This window comes from Eschrichtius robustus, chromosome 7, assembly GCF_028021215.1.
Source record: "Eschrichtius robustus isolate mEscRob2 chromosome 7, mEscRob2.pri, whole genome shotgun sequence".
NCBI lineage: Eukaryota > Metazoa > Chordata > Mammalia > Artiodactyla > Eschrichtiidae > Eschrichtius > Eschrichtius robustus.
The window spans coordinates 116,325,544-116,337,841 of record NC_090830.1 but is presented as its reverse complement, the minus strand read 5'-3'; the positions used below and the strand labels follow the sequence as shown (position 1 = coordinate 116,337,841).

The following is a 12,298-nucleotide window of genomic DNA, read 5'->3' as shown; positions in this document are numbered from 1 at the left end:
ATAATTTTTAAAAATTTCCCAGTGAAATTGGCTACAGGAAAAAGTTGAACCAAGTTACTTAATTCTAATTTTCTAGGTATTACTATATTATTTTTGCTAATAAGTTACACTCATTTTTTAAAATTTATTGAAGTATAGTTGATTTACAATGGTGTGCCAATCTCTGCTGTACAGCAAAGTGACTCAGTTTTACACATATATACATACATAAGATGATTGATGCAGAGTTATGAGACTTAGTGCTATTTAAAAAACAGTGACATTCTTAAATCGGTGCTTTAATAAGTCCATGTAGAAATTCACTCTAAGTACCTTGATTAAAGCCTACTTACATAGGACATTTAGACATGGAAGCAATGTCTAGACCATGGAGAAGAGATGATATGGTTACTTCACCTCAGTTTACAATGGCCCAACATTATTTTATCCCATGCATATAACTGCTTATATCGTTGAAAGACTATAGCAGCAAATAAATGGGAAGTATATTCTTTTTTAAATATTCTTTTCTATTATGGTTTGTCCCAGGAAATTGGATATACTTCCCTGTGCTATACAGTAGGACCTTGTTTTTTATCCATTCTAAATGTAATAGTTTGCATCTACCAATCCCAAACTCCCAGTCCATCCCTCTCCCTCCACCCCTCCCCCTTGGCAACCACAAGTCTGATCTCTATGTCTGTGAGTCTGTTTCTGTTTTGTAGATAGGTTCATTTGTGCCATATTTTAGATTCCACATATAAATGATATCATATGGCATTTGTCTTTCTCTTTCTGACTTACTTCACTTAGTATGGTAATCTCTAGTTGCATCCATGTTGCTGCAAATGGCATTATTTTGCCCTTTTTTATGGCTGAATAGTATTCTATTGTATATATGTACCACATCTTCTTTATCCATTCATCTGTTGATGGACATTTAGGTTGTTTCCATGTTTTGGCTATTGTGAATAGTGCTGCTATGAACATTGGTATGCATGTATCTTTTTGAATTATAGTTTTGTCTGGGTATATGCCCAGGAGTGGGATTGCTGGATCATATGGTAATTCTATTTTTAGTTTTCTGAGGAACTTCCGTACTGTTCTCCATAATGGCTGTATCAATTTACATTCCCACCAACAGTGTAGGAGGGTTCCCTTTCTCCACACCCTCTCCAGCATTTGTTATTTGTAGACTTTTTAAATGATGTCCATTCTGACTGGTGTCAGGTGGTACCTCATTGTAGTTTCGATTTGCATTTCTCTAATGATTACTGATGTTGAGCATCTTTTCATGTGCCTACTGGCCATCTGTATGCCTTCTTTGGAGAAATGTCTATTAAGGTCTTCTGCCCATTTTTCAATTGGGTTGTTTGTTTTCTTGTTGTTGAGTTGTATGAGCTGTTTGTATATTTTGGAAATTAAGCCCTTGTCATTCGCATGGTTTAAAAATATTTTCTCCCCTTCCATAGGTTGTCTTTTCATTTTTTAAGGTTTCCTTTGTTGTGCAAAAGCTTGCAAGTTTAATTAGGACCCATTTGTTTACTTTTGTTTTTATTTCTATTGCTGTGGGAGTCTGACCTAAGAAAACATTGGTACAATTTATGTCAGAGGATGTTTTGCCTATGATCTCTTCTAGGAGCTTTATGGTGTCATGTCTTAGGTTTAAGTCTTTAAGCCATTTTGAGTTTATTTTTGTGCATAGTGTGAGGGTATGTTCTAACTTCATTGATTTACATTCAGCTGTCCAACTTTCCCAGCACCACTTGCTGAAGAAACTTTTTCCCATTTTATATCCTTGCCTCCTTTGTTGAAGATGAATTGACTGTAGGTGTGTGGATTTATTTCTGGGCTCTCTGTTCTGTTCCATTGATTCGTATGTCTGTATTTGTACCAATACCACACTGTTTTGATTTGTAGTATTTGATTTGTAGTAGCTTTGTAGTATTGTCTGAAGTCTGGGAGGGTTATGCCTCCTGCTTTGTTTTTGTTGCTCAGGTTTGCTTTTGCAATTCTGGTTCTTTTTGGTTCTATATAAATTTGTTCTAGTTCTGTGAAAAATGTCATGGGTAATTTGATAGGGATCACATTAATCTGTAGATTGCTTTGGGTAGTATTGCCATTTTAACAATATTAATTCTTCCAATCCAAGAGCATGGGATATCTTTCCATTTCTTTGAATCCTCTTTAATTTCCTTTATTAATGTTTTATAGTTATCAGCATATGATTCATTCACCTCCTTGGCCAGGTTTATTCCTAGGTATTTTATTTATTTTTTGGTGCAATTTTAAAAGGTATTATTTTTTTACATTCCCTTTCTGATATGTCATTGTTAGTGTAAAGAAATGCAACTGATTTCTGAATGTTAATCTCGTATCCTGCTACTTTGTTGAATTCATTTATTAGATCTAGTAGTTTTTGTGTGGAGTCCTTAGGGTTTTCTATATATAGTATCATGTCATTTGCATAGAGTGACAGTTTTACCTCTTCCCTTCCAAATCAGATACATTTTATTTCTTTTTCTTGTCTGATTGCTGTGGCTAGGAATTCTAATACTATTTGGAAGAAAAGTGGTGAGAGGTGGGTATCCTTGTCTTGTTCCAGATTTTAGCAGGAAGGCTTTCAGCTTTTTACTGTTGAGTATTATATTGGCTGTGGGTTTGTCATAAATATCTTTTATTATGTTGAGATCTTGTACCTTTATACCCTCTTTGGTAAGTTTTTTTTATCATGAATGGATGTTGAATTTTTTCACATGTGTTTTCTGCATCTATTGAGATGATCTTGTGGTTTTTGACTTTTCTTTTGTTAATATGGTGTACTGCATTGATTGATTTGTGTATGTTGAAACGTCCTTGTGAGTTGGTCATGGTGTATCATCTTTTTTATGTGTTGTTGGATTCAGTTTGCTAATATTTTGTTGAGAATTTTTGCATCTATATTCATCAAAGATATTGGCCTGTAATTTTCTTTTTTGGTGGCATCTTTGTCTGGTTTTGGTATAAGGGTGATGGTGGCTTCATAGAACGTCTTTGGGAATGTTCCTCCTCTTCAATCTTTTGGAAGAGTTTGAGAAAAATCGGTATAAGTTCTTCTTTGTATGTTTGGTAGAATTCTCCTGTGAAGCCATCTGGTCCTGGACTTTTGTTTCTAGAGAGTTTTTTTTTTTTTTTTTTTACAGATTCTATTTCACTTCTAGTAATTGGTCTGTTCAAATTATCTGTTTCTGCTTGATTCAATTTTGGTGGGCTGTATGTTTCTAGAAAGTTGTCTATTTATTCTAGGTTGTGAAATCTGTTGGCATATAATAATTGTTCATAGTATTCGCTTATGTTTTTTGGATTTCTGTGGTATCAGTTGAGATTTCTCCTTTTTCATGTCTTATTTTTTTATTTGGGTTCTCAAAATTGGTATTATTTTTATACATAATTTACTGATAAGCAGTAAGTAGTAAAGAGCAAAAAGAGGGTAAATGACATGACAGGTTTGAATATGACCTGACCCTCTGGGTTTGGAATAGTGTTTGTTGGGAAACACATTCAGAGGCAGACAGAGATGTGTGATCACCTACTGCCCGTTGTGTTCTGGGTAGTGGATAGGAGTCTAGGTAGGATCAGATGTCAGATACAGAGAGGAACCATGGTTCCAGGTAATGGAGTTTTTCAACTGTATGATAAAGATGAGGTTGACTTGTTATAACGTGGTAGATCAATGGCCTCTAAGCCCTGTTCTTGCACCTCAGTGTTCAGGGTTGGTAGAGCACTGGCTCCTCCCCTGGCATAACTAGGAGCAGGAGTCCATGCATTGGTTGTAGCTGTGTGGTCTGTTCTCCTGCCTCTGATTCTTGGTAGGAGGCCTAATTCCTTTCTAAATATTATATGGCTGTGTGGCTCTAGTATGATTTACTGTCTCAGAGCTGTAACCATAATAAATTGCCTAAAGCTCCTAGCAGTGGCCAGTTTCCATGAAATAGTTTTTAATTTTCCAATGGTACTGCTCAGTAGAGGATCAACTCCTGCTCTGGGAGGCCATCCTTCAGAGAATCCATCATTCCCTAAGTTAGCCATTACCTCTGAGTGTTAAATCTGTTTGTTCAAGGCCACACATCCAATAAATATGGAAAGTCAGGATTCAAATATAAGTCTGTTAGATTCCAGAACTCAAGCATTTAGCCCCTATAAATGTTGACATCAACCACCCATTCATTCATTCTTTCAAACACTTTTATTGAAGCTTTAATTAGTGTCAGATTATTTTCTAAGTTCTGGGGATAAAATAGTCAACAAGACAGTCACTGTCTTTATCTTCACAGGGCTTATTAAAGGACAAGCAACATAAATCTTTATGGTTTTAAAGCAAAGGGATTACTTCAGTGGGTCACTCCCACTTTCTCTAGGTTTATGTTCTGTGATATGCCGTAATTGGCAATTGACCACCCATCTCCATCCTCTAAGACTTTGTAGAAGTCAAGAGAGAAGATTCTGGAATTTAGAGAAGGGAGTTCTTTGAAGAGAATTGTTGGCTCTGTGAGTCCTTTCCATTCAAGGCTTGAAGGTTGGAAGGGTTGATACTCTCTCATCTCAAGTCTTCTCCTAAGGAGAAAGTCAAATGTGTCCCGTATGAAGATTTCTGGAGTAGCAGAGGAGAGGGCTGTGTTTGAGAAGCCCTCTCTTATAGATGAGAAGCCCATTTGAGAAGCCCATTCTTATAGATGGCAGGACAAATGTGCAAGTCTTCTCTTGGCCAGATATGAACTATGTGTGAGAGAGAGCAGGCTGGACAATGTCTGACAGAGTCACCTGGAGGAGCAAGGAACCCTCAGCTGGAAGATTTGGGGGTGTGCCACCAAATGCCACAACTCCTCTGGTGGAGTTATGTTCCCATGAGTCAACAGAGCTAGAGATCTTCAGGGGTAGGTGTTTCTGTAGAACCTACAAAGAACCCCAGAGAGGAGAGTTGGCTTTAGATATGTACCTGGTTCAGAGAAAACAAATGGCAAATGGCATTGTCCTACCTACACGCTTGCTTTCATCCCTTCTTCTAGAAGTGAAGGTAGAATAGAAAAGCAGCTTCCTGTAAAGTGAGAAGATAATGCCTATGCCAGCATTTCCCAGTGCAGCCTTCCTCATGGGGCTAGTTACATTTGCAGAAGGACGAGGTATCAACTTAAATACATTTCAAAGTTTTGATCACCACGTGGAATTACCACATGAACATGAACATTTAAATTACTTAAATGAGGTTTTTCTACCAGTAGGAAAATATTGTCTTCTCTGAGTGTGATTGAATAACATATGGAGACTGCTCAATATTTTAATACAAAGTAGAGGTGTAACCAGCCTCACAGACAGGGTTCATATGGGAAGTGAGGAAGGGAAGAATGCAATATTTTCTTACTGCACCTAGATTTAATCAGTCTATGAGATTACACACACTCACACGTTTTTTTAAAAAAACAGACAGAATTAGGGTCATGTCATGCCTCCTATTCTCAATATACCATGCGCATACTTTCATGTCAATACATAACCAATTACAAGGTAAGTGCTTTTGTTATTCTCATTTACACAGCCTGAACTTCCTGGTTCCAGTATATCACTAAAAGCCAGGTAAATGGGTACAGCCAACAAATGACTTTTTCTGGTCTAATACAGCAAAAATGACAAGCCATTTTCTATGGAAGGCAGAACTTTTCTGATGTATGAGACTTTTATAATAAAGTTAATTTGACCCAAGGTTACAAAAGAGGTCATTGGGGAAGGAGGGATTCAAATAATACTGTCTTAGTCTGTAGCCTTCACTCTTCTCTACTGCTCAGTTTTGGCAAGCTGTATGTGGTCCAAACTTAGCAGGCTCAAAGGGAGGGAGGAGGAGCTATAGGATGAACAATGAGATTAGTGGAAAACATACTGGCCTTAGAAATAAGAGATGATCCTGGTTCTGTTCACACCCTGATATTTGCTAGCCTTAAGACCACGTACTATTCACTTAGACTTTTAGAGCCTCTAATCTCTTAGATGTAAACTAGAACGAGATATATTCAACATGCTCAGAATTGTTTTGAGAGTCAAATGTGTCTGTGCATGTCAAAGTACTTCATAAGCTATAAAGCAATATACACACATAAAATATTATATTTTTTTGATCAGAATAGACAATTTGTTTAACATCTGGCTGTGTTTCTTGGTTATTTTAAGCCGAAGAGAACTTTGCTGATGTTTGCTGTGTTGGGTAACTTCAGAAGTGAAACCCCAATGGTGTGCAGTTATGTACCATTGCACTTAGCTTAGAATCCAGGGTTTTGAGATATTTCAGAGTCAGCATGTAGCTCTGCACTTACTCATCTTGTGTCTTTGGACAAGTTGTTTCAACCCTCTGAGTCTCATTTGCTTCATTTCTAAAATTGGGTTAATAATAGCTACCTCAGAGGTTTGTTCTCAGGATTCAATGATGTGTTTTAAAGCACGTAGCTGGCATATATTAAAGACTCAAAAATTATAGCTGTTGTTACTACCCTATTCCTTTCTCATTCTGCTGCAGTTGGGCGTGGTGGGGGAAAGGAATTCCCTGTTTCAATATGTCTAGAAACCATCATGCCAGCTCTGAAAGGGCCATGGTAAACGGGGTACAGGCAACAAATCATTGCTTCTGGGCTAATAGGAGGACAACAGCACACTGTCTTGTGCGGGAGGTAGGAACTTTCTGGTCTTGGAGGCATTTACACTGCTCATATGGCTGATGATGATCCAACAGTACCTTTCTTGAAATTTATAGAAAGAAAAAACATGGCCTTGTAACCCTTAAAACAGGAGGAAAATAAACTGACACGTGAATTTTGTGAGTTTTGTTTGAGTGTATCCAAGATTCTTTTCTTTGGATTGAACGCTGACCTTCATGTCAAACATGAACAACTAAAAAGTTTTTTTTTTGTTTACCTGCTTCTAACAATGGTGAGTCTTTGGGAGTTATTAACATAACTAACTATAACTAATTAGTTATTAATTATTAGTACAAGAAAAGGAAGATTGTGTTTAGCTCTATATTGCTATGACTAGAAGTTCTACACGGCAGCCAGAGGCATATTTCACAAGTATAAGACTATATCGCTCAGCTCCTGTGTTACGGACTTAATTGTATTCCCCCCACCCCAAATTCGTATGTTGAAACCCTAATCCCCATAGTTACTATATCTGAAGATAAGACTTTTATGGAGATAAAGTTAAGTGAGGTCATAGGGTAGAGCCCTAATCTGATAAAAACTAGCATCCTTTTAAGAAGTGGAAGCCATATCAGGCGTTTGTTCGCATAAAGGAAAGGCCACGTGAGGACATATTGAGAAGGGGGCCATTGAGAAGCCTGGAAGGGAGGTCTCACCAGAAATCAAACCTGCTGGCACCTTGATCTTGGACTTTCAGCATCCAAAACTGTGAGAAAAAAATTTCTGTTGTTTAATTGAGGGATATTGAGGGATATCATGACTAGTCCAATGTCCCTTAATTTGAGATCACCATCAATAACCTTTAATTCCATCCACGTGGACTTGTATTACTTTGACATTCTAAATTTGTAGGGATTAAAAATAGTCATTAAGTTCCCTGTACTTGAAGTTTGTCTCTCTGGAACTTTCTTTCTCTGGTAGTTTTCAAGACTGGTTCCCTCTTTTCCTACAAGTCTCAGTTCAAAGGCCCCCTCATCAGAGAGGATATGTCTAATCATTCCCTCTAGAGTATCTGCCCTCGTCTGCCACCCCCAAGATATTCTACAATAGTGTCTCTCATTCCTTTCTCAGCATTTATCACTATCTGCCCATTGTCTTATTTATTTACTGTTTGTTTATTGTTCATCTCTTCTCACTAAAATGAAAAATGCATGAGGGCAGGGGCCTATCTTGTTGACTGTTCATTCTCTATCTCTGTGTCCAGTGGAGCGTCTGATGTATGAGCTGTGTATGGAATGTGGTGTGTGTGTATACTGAATGATGAATGCCTGAATGTTTCTCTTCTGTTTCCTGTTTCCCATCCCCTTTTCACCAACTCTCCACCCATTTCCTGCCCCATGTTGCATGCTTTTAAATATCTGCTCCAATGAACTTAAAGCTCTTACAAAATTAAGAAATTCTTCTTACAGGGGCAGTTGTATTTCCTCTGGAATTAGATTTTCTATGTTGGAAGTTTAATCCAATGGGCAAACATTGAGGGATTCCATGACCAGTCCAATGCCCTGAAAATTGAGATCTCCATCAATAGCTTTAATTCCACTCAATCTGAAGGCCTTACAGGCCTTTGCCTGTTTTCAAGCTATACGAGGAAGGATTGGTGTTTATAAAAGAAAAATGGTGTGGTTTTTATAAAGTGACCTTATGAGAGATAAGACGTTGGCTGGTTTTGAAGGTCTTTTATTGCACTGAGGTTTCAACAAAAGGCAATCCCCTCTTCTCTGAAGGGGTGAGAGGGAGATATTGTGGGAATAAAGTGGTCTCAAATCCAGGGAAGTCTCCACAGCCCAATGACATTGAAATTCAGTCTTGAATGGTATAAACAACTAAACTACCACTGGTGTAATTCACAACTACTCTACTTCACATGCTGACAAGACAGGGAAGTAATGTGCCAACTAGAATTTCTAATCACTGCTTTCCCTATTTTGAGATGCCTTCAGTCTATTATCAAACTTTTATCTCCCTCAGTTCCTGCAAGTTGTGCAAACTAAAACCTGCTGATTCTAATACCAGCATGATGTTACTTGTCATTCTTCAATGCAAGTGTTTACATAGACTATACTCTCCAGCTTTCAAGGAGGAAGATTTTAAGTTCATCTCTTCCTTTACTTCATTACCCTGAGCCTAAGCTCAGTTTCAATATCAAACACAGAGAATGATCTGAATCTAATAGAATTGAGATTGGTCACAGAGTAGAATTAGCCAGGCCCCTATGTGCAAACATGGTTTCTCAAACCAATATCCTGCTAAAAGCTCTTCCTCCTGTTTCATTAAAATAGCAGGATGACTTGTAATAGCTCTAGATATTTTTTCCATCAGCACCCAGTATGTTATTCTAGGACTTTGTGGAGGAAGATTCTATTAGGTTGTTTTATATAGTTAGCATTGAATTTATAGATTTTCCCCCCACTTGTGCATAATAGGAAAAGGCTACTTTAGTTCATAGGATTCTTAGCACACAAATAGCTTACCAGTTCATTGAACAGCTCTAATAAAAGCCAGTCTCTGTAAGTTTAAATGCTACCTTCTATCTATCCCATTCCACGTATCCCCAATTGCCTATGAATGTGAAACCTGGTCCCTATTTTACGTTAAGCTTGATTTGATTAAAGAGAAGCTACTTGTATTTTCTTTTCCAAAACATAAATAGCAAAGCAAATATCCTAGAAATATCCCTCACCTTTAACAGGAGAAAATAAAGTCAATGACATCTGATCAATGCAAAAGGGCTGTTGAGACAACGGACGGCTGGAAAAAAGAAGCGTGAAGAAGGAAAAAAATAAAATAAAACCTTTAAAAACGTAATAGACTGGAAGATGAAATATCTTACCTTCTCGGTGATTTCTGCTGAGAACAGCACAGTCTTTTTTCCCCCTTCTTCTTCTTCTTCTCCTTCTTCTTCTTCCCCTCCTCCTCCTCCTCCTCCTTCTCCTCCTCCCTTCCCCTCCTCCCTTCCCCTCCTCCTCCCCTCCCCCTCCTCCTCCCCCTCCTCCTCCTTCTACTACTACTACTTCTTCTTCTCCTTCTTCTTCTCCTTCTCCTTCTCCTTCTTTCTCCTTCTTTCTCCTTCTCCTTCTCCTTCTCTTCCTTCTTCTTCTTCTTCTCCTCCTCCTCCCTTCCCCTCCTCCTCCCCTCCTCCTCCTTCTACTACTACTACTACTACTACTACTACTACTACTTCTTCTTCTTCTTCTTCTTCTTCTTCTTCTTCTTCTTCTTCTTCTTCTTCTTCTTCTTCTTCTTCTTCTTCTTTCTTCTTTCTTCTTTCTTCTTTCTTCTTTCTTCTTTCTTCTTTCTTCTTCTTCTTCCTTCTTCCTTCTTCTTCTTTCTTCTTATTTTTCCTGGAAGAAACAATTCTCTAGGAATGGGAATTTTTTTCCCTATTAAGTGGAAGATCATTGCAGTTTTGCAGTAATACTAAAAAAAAAACCAAAAAAAACTAATAATAGAATATATTTTCTTTGTAAATATGTAATCCTTTTGGCAGACTTACAGGAACAAACCCGCAGCAATGTTTTGTCTGGCACTTATTTCTACTTATAGGAATTCTCTCTAAAGTAAGTTGCTGATAATAGTCAATCCAACTTTTTAAAATAGATGGCAAGACTTTTAAAGGTCTTGCATCTTATTTGCTTATAAGGAAATAAAAATCCTAATAAGTTAAAATTTCAATATTTATACAGTCATGTGTTATGGTTTACTCATTTAAATATATGGCATATAAGATGAATTCATTGATCCATATTATTTGTATTTTTCATGATCACTTGTTTTTTCCTCAACAGATAACAATGTTGTTGTTATCCATTGTGCTTCCTTCCCCCGGTCCTTAAATAAGAAAGATACAAATCTCTGCAACTACTTGTTTCCATAATCTTTTCTCTTGGTATGTTCTGTAAGATAAGCTGGCATAACATTGTCACCATGTGGTCAGACCAGATTTCAAGCCTACTCTATATTTGCTTATTTCCCCTAAGATTACTACAAAGTTATATAGCAGGTTTGTCTGTTAGTGTAGTAAAAAAAAGTTAAAAGAACTAACCCTACCCCAGTGTGCCTGTTTTCTAAGATAATTTAGCATGTTGTTTTTCAAAACAATTCTTAGTTTATTCTATTTTTTTGTTCCTCATGTATTTTGTTTTATTGGCATAAGAGAATGTAGTATTTAAAAACTCTAAGTATAACAGAGTACTAATTTTTTTCACTCAAATATTCTCATTTAATGCATATCTTAACCTTTGTTGCTTGTCTTGCTTTTTACAAGCAGTAATCTTCCCAGGCATTGCTTCTAGAAAAAAGTAGTTATTCTGGTCCTCTTAAATCTTTGAATTATAATCTTGCTCCAGAATAGTTCATGCCTGTTTGTTCTTATGAGTGTGTGTACTTATCAGAAAAGGAACCACTTTCACCTCTACAATTTCTCTAATAGATAACATTTATTTAATATTTACTGCATGACTGACAGTCTTTAAGTGTATGTTGTTCAGGGACCCAGCTGGAAAGAGTTGTACTCCAAAGCAATTATTAGAGAGTTTAATGAAGGGACTATTTACAACAATATGAGCAGGATTAAGGGAAAACAACAGGGGATAGTGAAGGACTCCAGGGTTAACAACAGAGAGAAGCTGCTACTCCTTCTAAGCTAGAAAGAGCAAGAGGTGGGGGAGGGTACCAGAACTTGGCAAAACTGTAGTTGTGGAAGAATCCCTCTCAATACCAACTTGGCTTTTGGTAGAAGATGACAGCACAGCCCATCTGCGGCCTGGCAGGGAGCTGATATGGGAAAAAGTATACAGACCTCACTTTCCTGGTGCCCTCCCATTTCCTGCAGATGTGTCTTGTATTGGACAAAACGAATCGCAAGTCAGAGGAGGAAGCTGGCTGCTTCAGCATAACAAGGTCTGCCTCCCAGGCACCAAGGTCAGGGGAGAAGTGTGAAGTGAGTGAAAACTATGTAGCACAAAGTGGTCCTGTTGAGAACTGATTTAATCCTCACAATGACCACATCTTGTCGATAGCTAATATTAGCACTTTTTTATGGGTGAGGGAACTGATTCATGTGATTCGCATATGGGTCATGCATCTCATGAACAGGAGAGTCAAGATATGAACCCAGAGTCTCTCCCTACAAACTCTATTTCTGAATCACTACAATATACTACCCAAGGAATAGCTTTCTCATTGCTCCATGGACAGAAACTAAGACACAGAACATGGCTCTCTTTCTGGAGATTTTCTTCCCTTTCCTTGGCTCCCATTTTTACATCTTCAAATAGTTTAATTTGAGAACCATAGCAACCGTGGAACTACTGTGATTCTTGTCATTTGCCTAAGGATGTAAATTCCCAGTTGAGGGAGTTTTCTTGTGAACAGAACAGGTACACTTTCTGAATCAGTAACTATTTTAAGAAAGATAATTCTGTCCTATTCTTAGCCTTTTGAACCATCATTCCAAACTTCTGAATATAATTATATTCAGGTTTCTACTCTTTTGATTAGAGAGAGAGAAAAAAAACATATTCTGAGGAATAGTATAGTGGGATAGAGGTGACGTGCAAAAGTTTAGACATTTATCAGAATGATTTTCAAAATTTCTAACT

General features: G+C 37.5%; 1 non-coding gene across 1 annotated transcript; it reads right to left on the bottom strand.

Moving 5' to 3' along the window:
- Positions 1–354: 354 nt before the first annotated feature.
- Positions 355–484, bottom strand: LOC137767930 (small nucleolar RNA SNORA20). The gene has a single exon (XR_011074617.1). It is a non-coding gene; the product is annotated as a small nucleolar RNA SNORA20 (small nucleolar RNA).
- Positions 485–12,298: the final 11,814 nt, after the last annotated feature.